Below are 18,729 nucleotides of genomic sequence, written 5' to 3'. Positions count from 1 at the left end.
ATGTAGTTTTGAGAGTGTAAAATTCAACTTAATGTATATTTGTTTGTACAGTAATAGATAAAATAGGCAATGTAGCATAAATATAGAGGGATCCTGAGCTCAGCATGTCATTGGAACCTTTGAGAGTTTAGAGCAGCCCAGATCCACTGTGCCTCTATTTTTCTCTAAGGCATTTTTAGCAAATGGGTCTCTATTCACTTCTACCGAGCTTTAGCAAATTATAAACCTAGCTGGGAGGTGAAGGCTGGTGGTAGGCTCATGGTGACCATTTGAATAATCCTCCAGACTATCTAAGTGTGGAAAATGATGTTTCTGTTACTATTTTTTTGTTTGCATGAACGGCTCTGAAAGGATAGGTGGATTGGAGAAAAAGAAAAGGAAAGAGGAGAGAGGAGACAGAGAAAGAAAAAGCAGACAAGTTTTCTGTAAGAGGTTTTGTTCACATAGAAGCTGAAGATAGAATAAAGGAAGAGCTAATTGATTAATTTCAGGCATTGTGAGGTCTCGAATGACTGTCACTGATGTGTCCACTGTGTAGCTCAGGGCAGTCAGCTATTGATTAAGTGGCAATGGGCAGAAGGATTATAACGTGGTCTTGCCTTACATAAGCGTTCACTGCCCTTATTGCTACAGTGTGAATGAAGATTAGGACCTGCTTGAAAACCTGCAAATCAAAACAGTTTTCACTTAGAGCTTTAGAAAACATCACGGACATATGGAATATTACTTGTCCTCAGTAGGAACTATTTCATTTTGGATTGACTTTTATTTATTTTTCACTTACTGATCTCTCAGGGATATTGGTTAGACAATGCCTTTCCTTTCAACTTTTTGGCTTGCAATGCTTCTCTCCCCCAAAATCTAGTGCAGGTTCCCTCTATGAGGCTTGCCTCTGTCATTCCCGACTGTTGCCTATTCTCGGAGAGTTAAACATGACTTTAGACCTTAGAAAAGTGATTGTAGCTATAACTTAGTGCTGTGACATTAAAAAAAGAACCACAGAAAGAAGGCCGGTGCAATTATCTTGTAGGCATATAGGAGGAGAGGCAGCCACCAAGTGAGTGTGATGTCTGACTGAGCTATAAATCAGCAGAGCATGACAGGCCAATTCCCATTATCAAGAACCTCATGGGGCATCACAGTTTCATTGTACTGGAATTTTGTTATTTTCAGAACCCTGTTAAAATGATCTAGTCTTCACGAATACAGATGACACATAGCATCTGGTTCCTCTGGAGGGCATAAGAAAGTAGAAAAGACCTACCTTCTTACAAGTAATGAAAAAGTACAGCAAGGGTGTTAGATAGCAGATCAGTATAACAAAATCAACCACTTTCTTATGCCCTGACAATAACCCAAATATAAAATGGAATAGAAAACGGATTCCATTTAAAATTGCAACAAAATCTATGCCTAATAATGTTCTTCACAAAAAGTGCACATGCTTGAAGGAGAGTTGTCCAATAACAAAGCAAGCTGTAAATTAATGTACTCACACAATACATTTACATTCAGAATCACCTACAGAAGCATGCTATTTTATTTCAATATGTTTATGTAAAATCATAAAAGCAGGCTAGAAGAGTATATGCCAAACCCATTCTACTCCAGAAATTGGGATTGAGGCTGGTATTGAAATGATAGTCAATGGACATTTTAGTTTTATTTTTATACTGAAAATAGAATTTAGTGTCATTCTTTATGTTCATTTTTTAGAAAATAATTTTATGTATTTCTTATTTATTGTAGTTTTTCACCCAGAGAAAGTAACAGAATACACGTAAGTAGGCCAGAACACCAATTTTTACAGGTGGTTCTTACTTTTTTTAAATTTTTTTTAAAATTCCAAATATTAGTTCTTATTATCTCAGAAATAAAAAGAATGTAATCAGAGAAATTTAGTCAGAAAGTATTTGTTAGTAAAGGTATGGTGCTAGGCAGAGGTCAAAAGAGCCAGATAGTGTGACAGGGTAGACAAGCAAGACAAGGCAATACTGAACAGCATCCAGACATATCAAGCCAGCATCCAAGTGCATTGCCGCTCCCCTGGGACATGTATTTCAAAGTGGTTAGTAAGGAGTAGGATGCCCTTCTTTTTGGCTGCCTTTCTCACTCCTACAACTTCCAGATTTAAAAAGATGCCCTCTCAGTCTTCCTTATCTCCATCTAAAATGTTGCCCAACATGATTTATGTGAGTACAGTTGCCTTTACTAGTTGACTAATCAGTAGTAAAAACTCTTAGTTCTGTTTACTCATGATTACCTAACACCAGACTGGGCTGCATCTTACAGTTGATCTCTATTACTGTGTGCCTGATAGAGGGCATCATTGTTATCCAGGAAATATTGAGACCATGATAGACCCTGTAAGCAGAAGCTGAGGGAGGGAAAGAGGCACCAAAACACTATTTCACTTGAGAAGTAGCAATAAGAGAACATAACTGTAGCTGGGCAACCTTGAAAAAGACAATGTGTTAAAGGAAGGTAGCAGCAATACTTTTTTTGTTGGACAGCTTTATGTAGGCATCAAAGCAATTGGATTCTTGGGAAGACAGAGATGAAGGTGAAATGCCCAGAATTGCAAGACCTCTTACCTAGTTAGTCAAAATATTAATGGAACTGTTTATGGCTGTGCAGTGAAATTGAGTTTCATTTCTCTAATGTGGTGAGTCTCATAATTTGTCCTATCACTGTTATTCACTTCTACCCAGCCTCCCTCTCTCTTTTTCTCTCCCTCTCTTTTTCTCCCTCCCCCCTTTCCCAGTGCCCCACATGGGTAACTCTCTAGCTACATTCGGAACTCCGGAAACTCATCTAGAATGTTCTACTACTTACAGCTCTTAGCTAGCTTGATTTGTTTTTCCTGGAGTGGAGACTGAATATATATTTTTTTATTTTATAATTTAATTTAATTTTACATATCAGCCATAGATTCCCCTGTCCTCCCTCCTCCCGCCCCCCCTCTCCCCAACCCACCCCCCATTCCCATTTCCTCCAGGGCAAAGACTCCCCTGGGCATTCAGCTCAACCTGGTAGATTCAGTTGAGGCAGGTCCAGTCCCCTCCTCCCAGGCTGAGCAAAGTATCCCTGCATAGGCCCCAGGTTCCAAACAGCCAGCTCATGCTCTAAGGACAGGTCCCAGTCCTACTGCCTGGGTGCCTCCCAAACAGTCCAAGCTAATAATCTGTCTCACTTATCCAGAGGGCCTGATCCAGTTGGGGGCTACTTAGCTATTGGTTCATAGTTAATGTGTTTCTACTAGTTTAGCTATTTGTCCCTGTGCCTTTTCCAATCATAGTTGCAACAATTCTCAATCATACAATCCCTCCTCTTTCTCACTGATTGGACTCCTGGAGCTTCACCTGGGGCCTAGCCGTGGATCTCTGCATCTGCTTCCATTAGTCATTGGATGAGAGTTCTATCATGACAGGGTGTTTGGCCAACTGGATCACTAGAGTAGGTCAGTTTGGGCTTTCTCTCAACCGTTGCCAGTAGTCTATTGTGGAGGTATCTTTGTGGATTTCTGGGGACCTCTCTAGCACTTTGCTTCTTCCTATTCCCATGGGGTCTTCATTTATCATGGTCTCTTTTTCCTTGTTCTCCCTCTCTGTTCTTGATGCAGCTGGTATCTCCCAGTTCCCTAAAACTCTCTTTCCCTCGATCCCAGACTCAGAAAGACAAACATTACTCACTCATAGGAGGATACTAGATGTAAAACAAAGGATGACTAGACTGCTACTCACAACTCCAGGGAGGCTACCTAGAAAGCAGGACCCTAAGAAAGACACAGGGATCCCACAATGACACAAAGACACAATGACAGAGAAATGGATGAGATCTACATGAACAAACTGGACATGAGGAGGGGTAATGAAGAGACTGAATATATTTTAAGAGAGTTGTGGTGATATTTTATCTGTGTACCCCAATAAAGCTTATCTGAGGACAGAGGAAAAAGCCAGCCACTATAGTAAACATAGAGAACAGGCAGTGGTAGCACATGCCTTTAATCCTAGCATTTGGGAGGCAGAGATTCATCAGGATCTCTGTGAGTTCAAGGCCAAACTGGGAAAAGAGCCAGGCATGGTGACACATGCCTTTAATCCCAGCACTAACCATAGAGGTCTGGAGGTCTGTACAGACAGACAGGAAGTGATGTAGCTAGGTGGAGAGAGGAAATGAGTTGGCAGAACAGAAAGGCATATAAGCATGGGTATACAGGAAGTAGCTCTCTGGAGGATGAGGTGCTGTGGACATCGCTCTGTGTAAATAAAACACTGATTGGCCAGTAGTCAGGCAGGAAGTATAGGCGGGACAAGGAGAGAGGAGAATTCTGGGAAGTGGAAGGCTGAGGCAGAGAGACACTGCCAGCCGCCTCCATGACAAGCAACCTGTGAAGACGCCGGTAAGCCACAAGCCACGTGGCAAGGTATAGATTTATAAAAATGGGTTAATTTAAGATATAAGAACAGTTAACAAGAAGTCTGAACCATTAGGCCAAACAGTTTAAATAATATAAGCGTCTGTATGTTTATTTTTTAAGTGGGCTGTCAGACTACCGGGGCTTGGCGGAACCCAGAGAGAAAACTCTCCAGCTACACTGAGGATTGGTAAGATTCAGTTGGCTGTGGCTTTTCCTATTCCTCATATCTCTCAGTTTTAACCCCAATGTCTGGCTCCAGGTTTTTATTAATATGGTCATTTAGCAATTCGTCTTACACAGAGTTATTAGAATGACCAGTTCATCCATACAGAATCAAAAGCCTTAGATACCACATTTTCATTTATTCAGTCAGGAGGAAAACACGGACATACTAAGTGAGTGTTACAGTAATTCCCACACCCCTTCTGTTCAGACAAATTTTAAATATGAAATGGATAAATCTTTTCTATAGAATTCAGACTTTAAAAAAATCAATAATCCGTTTGCTTTTATCTATGCTACACAAATAAAGCTGGAAGTCATCACTTTTCTTTATAAGAGCTTTTTTTTTTTTTTTTTTTAGACACAAATTGTCTTTCTAAAGCTGGTCTTTGGGACTGTAGTAAAAAAGAGGCTTCCAATGCACTCCAAAACACTTTCATTTCCCCGATTTCCAATTTTGTAAGGAAGAGTGCCTTGAAGTGGATGGTTTGTAGTTGCTAGCCATGAGGTAGGGACCAGGTCCTTGAGTGGCCTGGGTAGGTGGTGAAGGCTGCAGCACTGGCCATATACTGCTGGAGAAATTTTGGAGCAGCAAGTCAGGACATTCCAGATCCAGAGGGCTGCCTGTCAATAAGTATTTATGAACTCATTTTTAGACTTGGTGCTAGTATTTTAAAGAAATAAAGGCAAGTGTTTTGTTGGTATCCATGGGAGGTCTACCCTTTTCTGAATAGAAATAGAGGAAGAATAGATTGGAGTGGGGAGGCACAAAGTGGGGGTAGAAGGGAGGGATTGGAAGGAGAGGAGGGGAGTGAAATTGTGTTTGGGATGTAAAAATAAATAAATATTTAAAAACAAACAAACAAAAGAAATAAAGGCAAATCCCCAGAACATTGCTCTAAACATTCCATGTGGATACAGTTTTCATAATAGCCGTTAAAAGTAGAACTCATCTGGAGAATAAAAGCGTCATATGCAGAGGGAAGATTTAACTGAATATGTAGCCATGAGTAAAATAGCAAGCAGAAGATATTTAAATAAATAACCTCAAAATTATTCAGTGCTGGTTTGGTCTTTGAGTATACTGTGTTGAGTAGGATCTCATTTGCTCATTGGATAGTTATGTATGCAGAGATTTATTCTCAGTCATTATTTCACAACACTGTCTTGGTAAGCCCAGGAGACATCAAAGAAAGAAGTACTGCTCAAGGACCTCTAAGTCTAATACTGGGGGCACGAATGACTACAGGAAACACTAATAGTGTTAAGAGGATGCCAGGACTCATAAGCCAAAATAAAACAAGCTATGAATCTGGGAGAAGGTGTATTCAAGGAATAAAACGATGAGAGAGGAAGACAAATGTGAATAGATTCCTAAGCTAGAGCTGGACTCTCTCTGCAGGTTTATGCATAGGAAGAGGGTGAGCACTCAGCAGTGGGAAAATGAGAGTTAGGCTTGTACTCCCTCTTACTTCATGGGTCTCTCTAGAGGCTGTTTCTCAACCAATAGTGGTGACAACAACTCACCTGTTCAAGCCCAAGGTAAAGGGACAATCAGTGGACTTGGGTAGCACCCTGGCTCTGCTGCTCTGCCCCTTTCTCAATAACTTTGGGTATAGGATATCTGTCCACTTAGAAAAGGGCCTGAGAAAGGGGAAGGCAAGTCTAGACTACCGACTTTTTCTAGAAAAAAATGGTACAAAATAGGCAATGCTACTGATTTTCAGACACTGGTTATTCTCAGATTAGTCCCAGCCCAGAAGGCGCTATTTGATATCACTATTTGATGAAAATGTTTTGACACCTACATTATAGGATACTGTAACTGACCTCCTTTACCCTTTAAAGTCTTTAAGCAGCACCACAGTCCTCAACAATACAAACCACAGAAAGGGAGGGGTCATTCCAGAGTCCTTTTCTTTCTTCATTTCAAAGAGTCATGTAGCCCAGCAACTCAACTCATAAATACTATTAATTTTCTTTTATATTACCCTACTTCTGTTAAGTTATACAATGTTTTCTTTCTGTATTTATCTTAACTTTTAAAACTGGTTACCCTCCCCCCTTTTTTATAATGACCTTGAAGTATATGTTTTTTGCACCATATCTAGTCATACTGGTATATTAAATATTTGTTCACAAACCTAGAATTAATATTGATGTTGACTTAAATAAAAACCACAACACTGAAGTTATTGAGAATGTAGATAATGTATCTGTCAGCTGACAAGTCATAAGATTTTTTTCTGTGATATACATGTGTTTGGTGAATCAGTGAGCACTCATATAAATGTTAACTGGTAATATGAATATATAAGCTTGCATGAGGGTATTGTAAATTCCAGAATTAAGAGTAATAAAATGATAAAGGTATCCAAGGACTAATTGATATTTGAATTTATGTAAATCTTCCAATCAAGTGAATTAATAGATGGCTTTCTATAATATTTGTTAGTCAATTAGATAGAAAAGGCATTGGTTAAACAAAGCCTTGTGATTTCAATGATTACTAATATAAGAATTTATGGAATTGATGATCAAAAGTTGTGTTAACAAGGCTTTAGTTTTTGTGGAAGAAACTAGTAATTACTGTTTTTCCTTATAATGGTATTCTATTTTTATTTCATCAAAGTGATTTTTGCTTCAACCACTGATCTAGTTTTATTATTGTTGTTGCTTCAGTATTTATTGAGTTTTTTATATGGGCTGGCCTGAGATAAGGCACATTGTGGATATCATAGTAAGATATGGTTTCTATTCTCCAATATAAACCTAAGGAAGCAAAACCTTCCAAAGAGAAACAAGAGCATAATCCTGCCTCTTACAACGAAACTGTTCTTCACATGTATGAAAATCTTTCTGCAAAAGAAAAGACTAAAATCTTATAAGTTATCATGCTGTCTCACAGTGATGTCTGTCCATTCATTCTTCTACTGTGGTCACAGTCCTATTTTATAAATACATCATTTGGGTGGAAATTATAAACTTGTATAAAAGAGGCTTCTACAACTCCTCTCCTTAATATTTGGAGAAAATGTTAGAGAGAAAGGAATTCAGAAAAATTCTAACTAATATAAATACAATTCTTTTAATCTATTGAGAAGAAAGGGAAAATGTGTGTTTTACAGCCATTTTGGGGGTAAACTGGTCATAAAGATATGAATGACTCTCTGTATTCTCTATGATATGTCGTGCTTGCTTTCTTCCAAGTCTGCACCTAGGTTGCTTTCTTTGTTTTGGTTTAACTGGGCTAGTTGGATGACACCTGTTCTCCATCGTGAGGATGGAGGGAGTCCTGCTTGACCTGGGTTATGACTAACCTTTTGCTAGTGGGCATGGCAATACCAAAAAGTGGCACTTCCCTTTTGTGTGTGTGTGTGTGTGTGTGTGTGTGTGTGTGTGTGTGTGTGTGTGTGTGTGTGTAGCATAAGGTATTACTCTTTGGCAATTGAGTAACTGCTATATATATATATCCTCGCAACTCATACTCTTTTTCCAAAATGTTTTATGAATTCAACTTCTGTAATTGTTCATATGATTGTCTCAGTTTCAAGTACTGAGTGATTAATAGTTTGGTCTCTGCTCTAAGACATCTTCATTTGGTGCTAAGACAGCAAAACTAGTACAGCCTAAAATTTTGCCTGGTGAAAGAAACACATGTATTGTAATTGCCTACAATAATAAATGTTACTTTGTACAGACATATAATTTCTTAGAAAAACTGCACCATATAGTGATTTCTTCTTCAGAACATGTAACCACAGGCAGCTCTCTACTAGGAGTCTATCCTTACTTTACAAATGGTCTCTTATGACCTGGTGCTATAACTGAATCTTCCAGAAGCCAGTAGACATGATGTTCTGTGATAAAATCCACTTTTCTGTGATGATACATGAAAATAATAGGAAATGTTGGAATTTGACTCTTTACTTCTTTATGTTTAGACCAAAATATAGTTCTTCATTAGAAGCAAAGCTAATAGTATAGAATAAAAATAATAGTAAAGCAATAAAGGCATTTAGTAAGCATGCTCATAGTGGGGCTGACAGAGTGTCCACAGTAATGAAAAGTGCTCTTCCTTATGAAAGGTGTTTAATATAGTCACCTGCAATCAGATGGCTGGGAAGTTGTATAGGTTTTATTATTGTTCCATATGGTTGCTAGATAGGACACTCAACAGTCATGGTGAATAATGGTGACTAGAAAACTACTTTGGTTAATTTAGTTCATTGACTTTTCTCACATCACTTATGGTCACTCACATATGCTCCCCTGATCCCCTACTGAAGTAGTAGAGAAAGTGACTGACATCTGCAGGGCATCTCACCTTTCCATTTGCTTGATAATCTAGTGAGTGTTTAGATGATTTAAACACATACAAAACCAATACATGTTTAGAATACACTTGTGTTCACTCTATGGGGTCCATTTGCAAGATTCTTTCTTAAATCTTAATGTCACTAAACCACCATTACTTTCCAAGACAGTCCCTACCTATCCAGCTTGTGCCACGAATCTCTGATCCATATTAAAAATATCTCTTCTTTCAGAAGTGGACAGTAGTATTCACCATTCCTTTTTCTTCGTATTCTGATAGTTTCTTTTGCAGTGTCCTCAGAATCATCCAAATTGAAGGATTTGGATCTGTGCTTTTTCTATTTCCATTGCCACTGTTTTAGAAGTGTTTTAATTTAGTGACTATAGTAATTTGTTGTTTGGTTTAATTATTGATATGTTGGTGGCTGAATATAGGAAAGTAGGTGTTTTTAAATAGTTTCCTAAAGTTTTGAGACATATTTCTTTGAAAGGTAGCCACTCCACAGTTGTCCATGCCCTGGTGGGTGATCCCACATCCATATGCATATGGACAACAGTGATTGGATTCAGTGAGTTTAAGAAACAAATAAATAGAACATAAAAACAAAGACATGACATTTATGACTGAGTGTTCCAAACTATCTGCACATTGTCCACCTGTGGCTCTTTGTATTAATTCTTGTCTATTACAAGAAGAAACTTTTCTTCTGAGGATGAGTGATGCACTGAAACTCTTCCCTCAAAACTCTGGTATATAGGAAGAAGAGGAGATGGAAGATTGTTAGAGCCAGAGGTGATGGATGACTCTAATGGACTGTGACTGGGTATCCCAACCCCATTCTAGGGAAAGTCCTCGTCTCAGGAGTAGTTGGCCAACACAAAACACACTTCACAGTGTGTGTGTGTGTGTGTGTGTGTGTGTGTGTGTGTGTGTGTGTGTGTGTAGGCTTTTTGCTTCCTTTTGGTATTTTTGTCTTATTTCTTCTTTTTATGATTTTTAGCTTGTTTTTGTATTTTTGCATGAAAGAGCAAGAGTGTGTATGTTCAAGAGAGAAAGAGCATATGAAGAATGGGTGGATAGGAGGTGGGTAGGATCTGAGAGGAGTTGGGGAAGGGAAAACATGGTCAAATTATACTGTATGGAAAGAATTTTAATAAAAAGTTAAAAAAAAAAAAAAAAAAAAAAAAAGCCGGGCGGTGGTGGCGCACGCCTTTAATCCCAGCACTCGGGAGGCAGAGCCAGGCGGATCTCTGTGAGTTCGAGGCCAGCCTGGGCTACCAAGTGAGTTCCAGGAAAGGCGCAAAGCTACACAGAGAAACCCTGTCTCGAAAAACCAAAAAAAAAAAAAAAAAAAAAAAAAAGTTAAAACAACATGAAGTTACAAGGGGATGTGTTGAGTTTCTGGGGAAAATTGAAGGTGGGGAGTGGGGAATTGATATGAACTAATACACTGCATATATGTATGAGATTTTCAAAGAATAAATTATATTTTATTTTAAAAGAATAAAATAGATTTATTTGACTTAAAAATCTGTTGAACTCTGCCTTATTTTTAAAATAATTTGAGAAAACTGACTTTTCTTTTGGACATCTTACAAAATGGAATTCAACTTCAGAATATCTTAGAAAATTTTGTCAGAATAAGCACAGCAAAATGCCCTCCATTTTCTTCAAGGATAAGTCATAGGTCAAGTAAAATGTCTGAGTATATGACAACATCTTGTGGAGAAAGTTTGACCTGCAGTATGCATTGTGCTGTGGCCATGAGGAAATGTTCTACTCGGTATGAGTTTTCTTATTTGTCAAGAACATGACAGCTCCCACTTGTAAAACCCACCAGTTAGACTTGTAGTCTGAATAAATGGCATACATAGTTTGAAGGCATTGCCTCATCAACTCAAATATGAATTCCAGCAAGATAAAAATGGAGACTTTTAATCTGACCTAGATCCTCTGGTCCTAGTGTTGTGTTTTCTGTTTATTGAGTTATGTAGCTGATGGAGAATACCAGTGAACTTATGGGGAGAAGGGCTACCATTGCAAATACATTCTCTTTGGATAAGACTTTCATTTATAAAACATCTTGATAAGCTGGGTGAGCTCACTGTTGTTAAAGTATGAATTTCTTTAATTTTATAAGTACTAATGGGCTCAAAAGATGCATTTTCAAAAAATGAAGTAAATTTAAACTAATGAAATGAGCTTGGCAATTCTATTTGACCCACATATGTAGAAAATAGGATAAATAGCTTACAATTTGTTCTGCTGAAATTAATACATGTCTCTTAAATACAGATTGGCTCATAAGCAATTGGTAAATGGAGGGCGGGGGAGGCCACCAAAACATGGGAGCTGTGTTATGCCTCAACAAGTTAGTATTATGCACCCAAACTTCTTTTCACAATCAAAAAGGAAATCTCAGAAGTTAGAAACATTTTAAAGAAGTAGCTAAATGTTCTCTCTCTTGCCGGAATGTACCTTTGTGTATAGTGGCTCTGAGAAACATGATGCTTTCCACAGTATGATGTGTATATGGGTGTAGGGGAGGAAAAACCACAGAAGCAGCAGCCAGAGTATAATTCTTCCACAGTAAAACAACAATGAAAGATTTCTCTAGGTTGACTTTTTAAATTTTCTTATGATTGGCCTCTCTTAGAACTGAATCCAGTAATGATCTGCATCTCCAAATAGATCTACTCAAATCAAAAGGCATATGATTGCAAAGAAAAAACTGAAGATTATTTTTAAGAACAGAGCCTATGGAGGATTAATTTTGTTAGTAGATTTATTAGGAATGTAGTTGGATGGTTTTGTCTTCTTTTTATAGAGTTCTATGGGCTTTGCTTGATATGTAATTATTGTGTTGACCCCAAAAGCTTTTCAGGAAGGTGTATGTGATGTCTAACTTTATGTTTCCAGTTGACCACTTTAAGGAATCCCAAGGTAACCAATAAAGCATTATCTTTATGGGTCTTTAGGGATGAGTATCTGAAGTGGTAAACTGAGTAAAACATGAATCTTCCTAGAAGGTGGGTATCTATTTGACTGAGGATTCATACAGAACAAAAAGGCAGAGGAAGAGGAAAAGTTGCTTTCTGTTCTGGAAAAGACATCTATTTTCTTGAGTCCCGCCATATTAGCACTACCACTTATCAGGCATTTGGACTGGATCTGAATTTCACCATCTGAACAATGTCACGTGATGGAACTTTTCAGTCTTTTAACAGCATGAGGCAATTCTCATAATCTCTCTTTCATATATATATATATATATATATATATATATATATATATATATATACACACACATATATATCTGCAGAGATTTGTAGTATGGATACAAATCTATAGAGATTTGTAGTAAAGATACATTGATGGGGTTTATCTTACAGATTATTATGTAGAAATAATGTGATTATGTATGTGAAAATACCTTATAAAGTTTCAATAATTTTATTTTCTTACTAAAACACAAGAACAATCTTTTTTACACCCTCCTCCCCCCACTTTTTGGGTCACTTTTTAGGATTGTTTTTGTTAATATTGTTAATACTTAGGATTCTGCCTTGTGGCATGAACTTTTGAATCCTCAAGTCTGACTCCTAGTGACATACCTTCTCCAACAAGGCCACACCTCCTAATCCTTCCCAAACAGTTGTGCCAAGTGGGGACCAAGCATTCAAATATATGAGCCCATGGTGGTCATTCATATTAAAACTTCTACAGATAGCATACTGACCCTGCCCTTGGGGAACTCACAGCCATGTGAAGGAATTGGAAGTAAGATAATCATAAAAACAAAAATATAACTAAAATCCGTAAAGGAAATAAACATGCAAAGCAAGAGCATATAATAAAGCTTCTTTATCTTTCCAAAGCATTGAGGGAAGTTCTTCTGAGGAAGGGCCATTTGAACAAGGTTAGTACAAAAGCATTAATTATTGAAGTGTGTGTGTGTGTGTGTGTGTGTGTGTGTGTGTGTGTGTGTGTGTGTGTGTATGTGTGACAAGGGATCATTACAAACAGGGAGACAATATGTACTGAAATACTACAGCAGAAAAGAGGACACATAATTGAAGATTTGAAAAGTCGATATGCTTTAGATTCCAGCAAGGGAAGAGGATGTCAGGTAGGGCTATCCTTTGAGCAGTTTTATAAAATATTAAAGGAGAGTGCTTTCATGTGTTAGAAATCAATAACAAATACTAGTTATTATGATTGATATTGAGTTATTGAGTTGGTCTATATAACATCACCAGTTTCTGACAAGAAATTTATGTGATTCATGGTAATTCTGTTGTATTTAAACATGAGAACAATGAAACTCACTGAAGAATTTTAAGGACATGAATAAATTTGCAACTTGAAAGTTACTTGTTGGTCAGGGAACATATTAGATAGAGGGAAGAGAGGTATTGCAGTCTGGTCAGGTGGCACCATGGTTTTCTTTCAGAGTGCCACATTATTCCCGTCTCTTGGAAAAGGATTGTGGCAGTGGAAATGCACAGATATAGGAATGCAAGATCTGGAATCAAATAGACAAGCTATATAGAATATAAAGTTTGAATGGAAGCCAATAAAGATCACATCTAGCTTCTGCCTTAAGAAAGAGATTGGTAATAGTGCTACTCATGGAGTTGGTCATTACGTTTTGGTGAAAGAGTGAATTTGGTCTTAGATGTGCTTCTGAGTTGCCTTGAGGATTTCCAAGTGAAGACAATGAGTAGCAAGTTGGATACATGGCTCTCTACTTCAGAAGACAGAGTGGACTGCTTTGGAGACAAGCATTTATGAAATCCAAGTGTGCTCATTGAGCCCCTATACACTGATGAGCTTACTGATGGAAAGAGCAGAGATGGAAAAAATAATGCTGAGTTGCAGCTGACCTTCAAGGAACTTCTAGGAATTCAGCACAGGAAGGTCAGTGAGCCAGTGGAGAGAAGCTGGAGAAATACATGTTTTGATGCAAAGCATTTGAAATTCTCCATCTCTTTCTTAAAAGTAGAACATCTTCAACATGGAAACCAATGATTCAAATGAGAGGGACATCGTGACTCTTGTGAGAAAGTGGTGCTTTTTAAAGCTGTATAAACACAGTATTGGCCATAAAGACTATTTGACATTAGTTCCTGACACATATAAGCATTCTCTACCTTAATGCATCTGTGAGAATTGTGCTCAGTAGGATGCCTTCTGTTAAATGGGATTTCTCTTTCATGTGTTCTAGATAAAACAAGGCTATATGGCACTTTAGACAGTGCTTATCATTTTCTTAGGTTATTTATAATGCACTTGGATATATTTTATAATTTAAATGCTGAATTATAGGCTTCATTACTATTAACATAATGAATATTACAGAAGCAGGAAATCATTTACATAGATATTTCCAGAAACACATAAGAAAAATACTTAAATCTCCCATCTTTGTGTGTTGAACTGATCATATGGGACACTACATATTTATAGCTCCTTTCTTCCAGGAACTACTACATGTTTCTCTTCCTGTGTCAGTGCCTCAACTGCTTGGAATTTTTTGTTGGAGCATTACACTCTTCATTTCTGAAGTAATCCTTTGCTGGGTTAAAGGGTCCCATTAGTAACAGGTTTATTGGAGTAATTTTTAACTCAGAGGAGTCTACATATATTCCTGCCTCTCTCCACTATATAATAAAATCACAATTTTCCTTTGATAATCAAGATATTTCTAAGATAATAGAGTAATATCCTAACTTCCTTTTTTGCCAACTCAGGCATAAAGAATCAAACTTGCCAGGAAGTGATGTCAGCCCCTCGCTAACAGGGGTTTTTATTACTTTCTAGAGGAAGTATTCCTAGCTTGTAAAACAAGATAACTAAAACATCAGGCCATGGAGATGTTGGACATAGTCATTTTACCAGCAGATTTTTATTATTATAGATAATAGTAAAGTGGGTAATTTTCATTTTCAGCATCTAATTTAGAGAAGCCATGTATTGTTTGCTGGCTTAAATTCCCCATTACAAATTGGACAGCACTCACTGTGATATGATGGTATATTTCCCAGATCATCACAGAAAAGTATACTCGTATTTGAGGCTGCTGGAAGAGCTATTAGCAAAGAATCTTTAGCTCTCAGCCCATGTCTAGGTTTACTGCTGCTCTATGATACTTCCTTTTCTGCAGTACTAGCCTTTCTGCAGGTGCTATTGCATTTGGTTACTGGACAACATTAGATTACAAAGCTCCAGCTCTCATTAGTCCCAACCAACTCTGGCTGGCTGGCTTTCTCTCTCTCTCTCTCTCTCTCTCTCTCTCTCTCTCTCTCTCCTTCCTCTTCCCCTTCCTCCTCTTCTTCTCTTACAAAGTTATTTGAGGCTCCCTTGGACTTGCATGGTAGATGTACTTCTGTGTTTATTCTGTTCTACTTCCTTTGTCTCTTTTTGCAGAAGTTGAGTGACAGACTTCCTACATGCTAACCTCATCATAAGTTTTCTGAGAAACTCAGTATGCAACAGCCCCATCCTGTAAAATAACCTGGCTGGCCACACAACACAATCCTCAGTCTGTCAATCTTTTTTTCCATCAGACCAGCTTTTTGGGTTGACAGAGTAAACATGAAGAATTCAGTAGATGTGATCTTACTTCCTTCATTTCCTGAATGAATATTCCCATTTCTAAAGCAACTATGATAACACAAAGGACATAAAGGATGCTCTCGGTCCATGTTTGCCAGGAATGGCAAATTCTTTGTAGGCAGGAGAGGCATGTTTGCATCTCTAGTATACAGTCTTGTGTATAACAACATTTTGGTCAATGATGAGCCACTATATAATGGCACTCTCATAAAACTATACTAGGGCTAAGTACTGTTGCTTAGTAGCATCATAACCTCACACTTCATCACTCATGGGTGTTTTGTTAGTGGTTTTGTGTGATAGCTGTCCCCCAAAGTAGTAGAAAATTACCTTTGTCACTCACCTTCAACAAACTTTGATAACTGTCAGTCATTTTAAACTTAATTCAGATGGATTTCCAGATGATCATAATGATGAAAACAAAACAAATCCATGAAACAAGATGCTGTTCCCAGCCCCAAGCCCAAAAGAACAAAGAAATATGCGGGTGTCTTAGTTGATTGGTGGGCTGGTGAAGCAAATCGTAACTTCTACCTTTTTGAAATTTCTGCTGTGTGTAGGATTACTTTCATTAAAAGAAGACTGCCTTTAAAAAAGGAAAGCCGTCCTTTTGTTTTCTGGATAGTGGGTATGCTCCATTCTAAAACACTTGAACACACACATTAAAAAAAGATGCTTTCTTTTCTCCTGAGTTTTTTCCAAGCCAAGCCTCAGGTAGCAATTCACCATCTGTGTGCACAGGTGTAGCTGAGAGTCGTATTCAGACAATTCCTCCCATAATGAGCTGCAGAGACACTTGGATATGTCGGTCCATTTCTCTTAGGTTTCTGCTTATTCCTGTCTATTGCTAGAAGGCGAAATCATCTTGTTATATTTATTAATTGCCTAGGCAGTGATTTAAGAATATATTCATGCCCTTTTCATGATTCCTATGAAATGATACATGATTTTTAATATTGCTTCAGCGTGAGGCAATTACCTTGTTACTTTGTTAACACAATTACTGAAATTAATATTCATTTCCTTTATAATTTAATCAGTCATGAAAATGGACTCCATGCTAGATCTAGTATTATAGTTTCCTTCAGGGCTATGTAATTTCAGTGTGACATTACTCATTTTTCTTTACTATGGCTTTGTATCAATGAATCGTCAATGAATCTTCATCAAGAGGCATTCCTGGGGAAGGGAGAAGTTCGAACTTTTCATGATTTTTAGTGTTATGTGATAAAAGCACAAGCAAAATGAGTGCTGCCCTCTTAGGCATGGGCAGGTGTAGAAGAATCCAGTGCTCATGACTCGAGGCTGAGCTTGGCTTCCTTGCAAATTTGCAAGATTCCATTAATTAATCAAGACTAAGAATCTTTTTACTTGCTCTTACAGAGTGGTCTTAATAACATAGGCAATTCGTTTGCTACAACTAACATTTTTCCTTTTTTTTTTCCCCTTTTCAATTCAGCAGTGTGGCACTCAGGCTGTCCACATAAGCCAGATTATAGACATTTGCCCTTGCCCACCAACTGCCACGGCTTGATAAATGTTGATTGGAACACATCCTTGCAATGGAGAAGGGTTTGCCGTGAGACACAAAGCAGAATGTTCTTTTGGATCCATTTTATTCATGCCCTCTTTGAATATGTGGAATGTGTCTCTTCCATTGTATTTTTAAGAGACATAGTTGGCAAGTCCTTCCTGGGACAATTGCATTTTCTGTTTGAGGATAGTGAAGCTTCTGGAGCTCGACAAGCTTTTGTAAATAAAAAAAATAAATGGTTCATACAACCTGGGGTCCTTCTTATAAAAAGTGGAATTTCATCAGCTCTGTTGATTTCTGCCAGCACAAAGGCACCTGAATCCCATCATCCAGCTGAATGAAAAAAAGAAAAAGAGAGGGAAATAAAGAAACAACCACAATCAAGTTTTGTCCTTGGCTGAGTAATAGGGTTAATGAATAAGTTGTTTTGTTTCTAGAAAGCACCGCTTTGACAACCACAGGAACACACTGTAACATTTTTTTTAACCCAATCCTAAAAATGATTGTGTTGGCTGTTAACCTAGTTTTTTTTTCAAGCACTTTAATCAAAATATACCATGTCTATAGCAGAAATTGTAATCAGTTTGCTTTTGAATGTGTACAAAGGCTGTTAAATGTCCTATCAAGTGAGAGCTGTAATAAGAGAGAAGATATTCCTGGGTTTTACCTAATCTGGACTCCTGGTATCATCTTCATTGGCTTGCATCAGGCTTTTGTTGTTGAAAAAAAAGAAACAAATTGGAGGCCACTGAAGAAGAACCTGAGTTTTGAATATGCCAGATTTTTGTAGTGCTGCTGTAGCAACATGGGAGCTTGAAGAAATTAGAAATTGAAGGAGAGAAAATGTAATTACATCTCTGTGGGATTGTGAGCCTGTTTTGTAAGTTGAAATTTTGAATTTTAAATTCAAACCTTCTACGAGGCAGGCATTTAGACATTCTCACAATAACAAATTGCAGCAGAACACTGTTCTTGTGAAAATTGTATCACTATTTTTTTTCTTCTTTTCTTAATGGAAAGGTTTTCCTTCAGTTGATGAGCGGACATAAAGCTTCGGTTCATGTCCATATTCATGATGTCTTTAAAATTTTAAACAGTGTCTTTTATCACAAAGTTATTAATTGTGGGAAAGCATTTAAGTTTAATTAGTCAGTGATTCACTGACAATGTGTTAATAAATGTTGATATCATAAAAAAGTAAGATAATGCAGAGGCTTATTTTGGGAGGTAGGCGTGTAAAAGGGAGCAGGCTGCACAGTGTGTGCTAATTATAGTGGTCAATCCAACCAGACAACCACAGAGTCTCAAGCACTGGCTCGCAATGGGAAAGTACAGCATCTGACTTTGGGTATTGCTTCAAATGTGAGCCACCACAGTGATGTGGGGGTGGGGCACTGGGAGCTTTCTTTGAGGAATGTTCAGAATCATAAAGAAACTCAACAAGCGCTATTAACCTTCAAAATGGCAATAACAATGGCATATAATTCAACCTTGCTATGTGCTGCTCACACACACACACACACACACACACACAAACACACAAAATACCTTAAAACAATTTACATGTGTCCACGAGAAAGAGAGGAAAGAGACAAAGGGAAAGAAAAATGAGAT

This window comes from Peromyscus californicus, unplaced genomic scaffold, assembly GCF_007827085.1.
Source record: "Peromyscus californicus insignis strain IS unplaced genomic scaffold, ASM782708v3 Scaffold_12__1_contigs__length_115047231, whole genome shotgun sequence".
NCBI lineage: Eukaryota > Metazoa > Chordata > Mammalia > Rodentia > Cricetidae > Peromyscus > Peromyscus californicus.
This window is presented reverse-complemented; position numbering follows the sequence as displayed.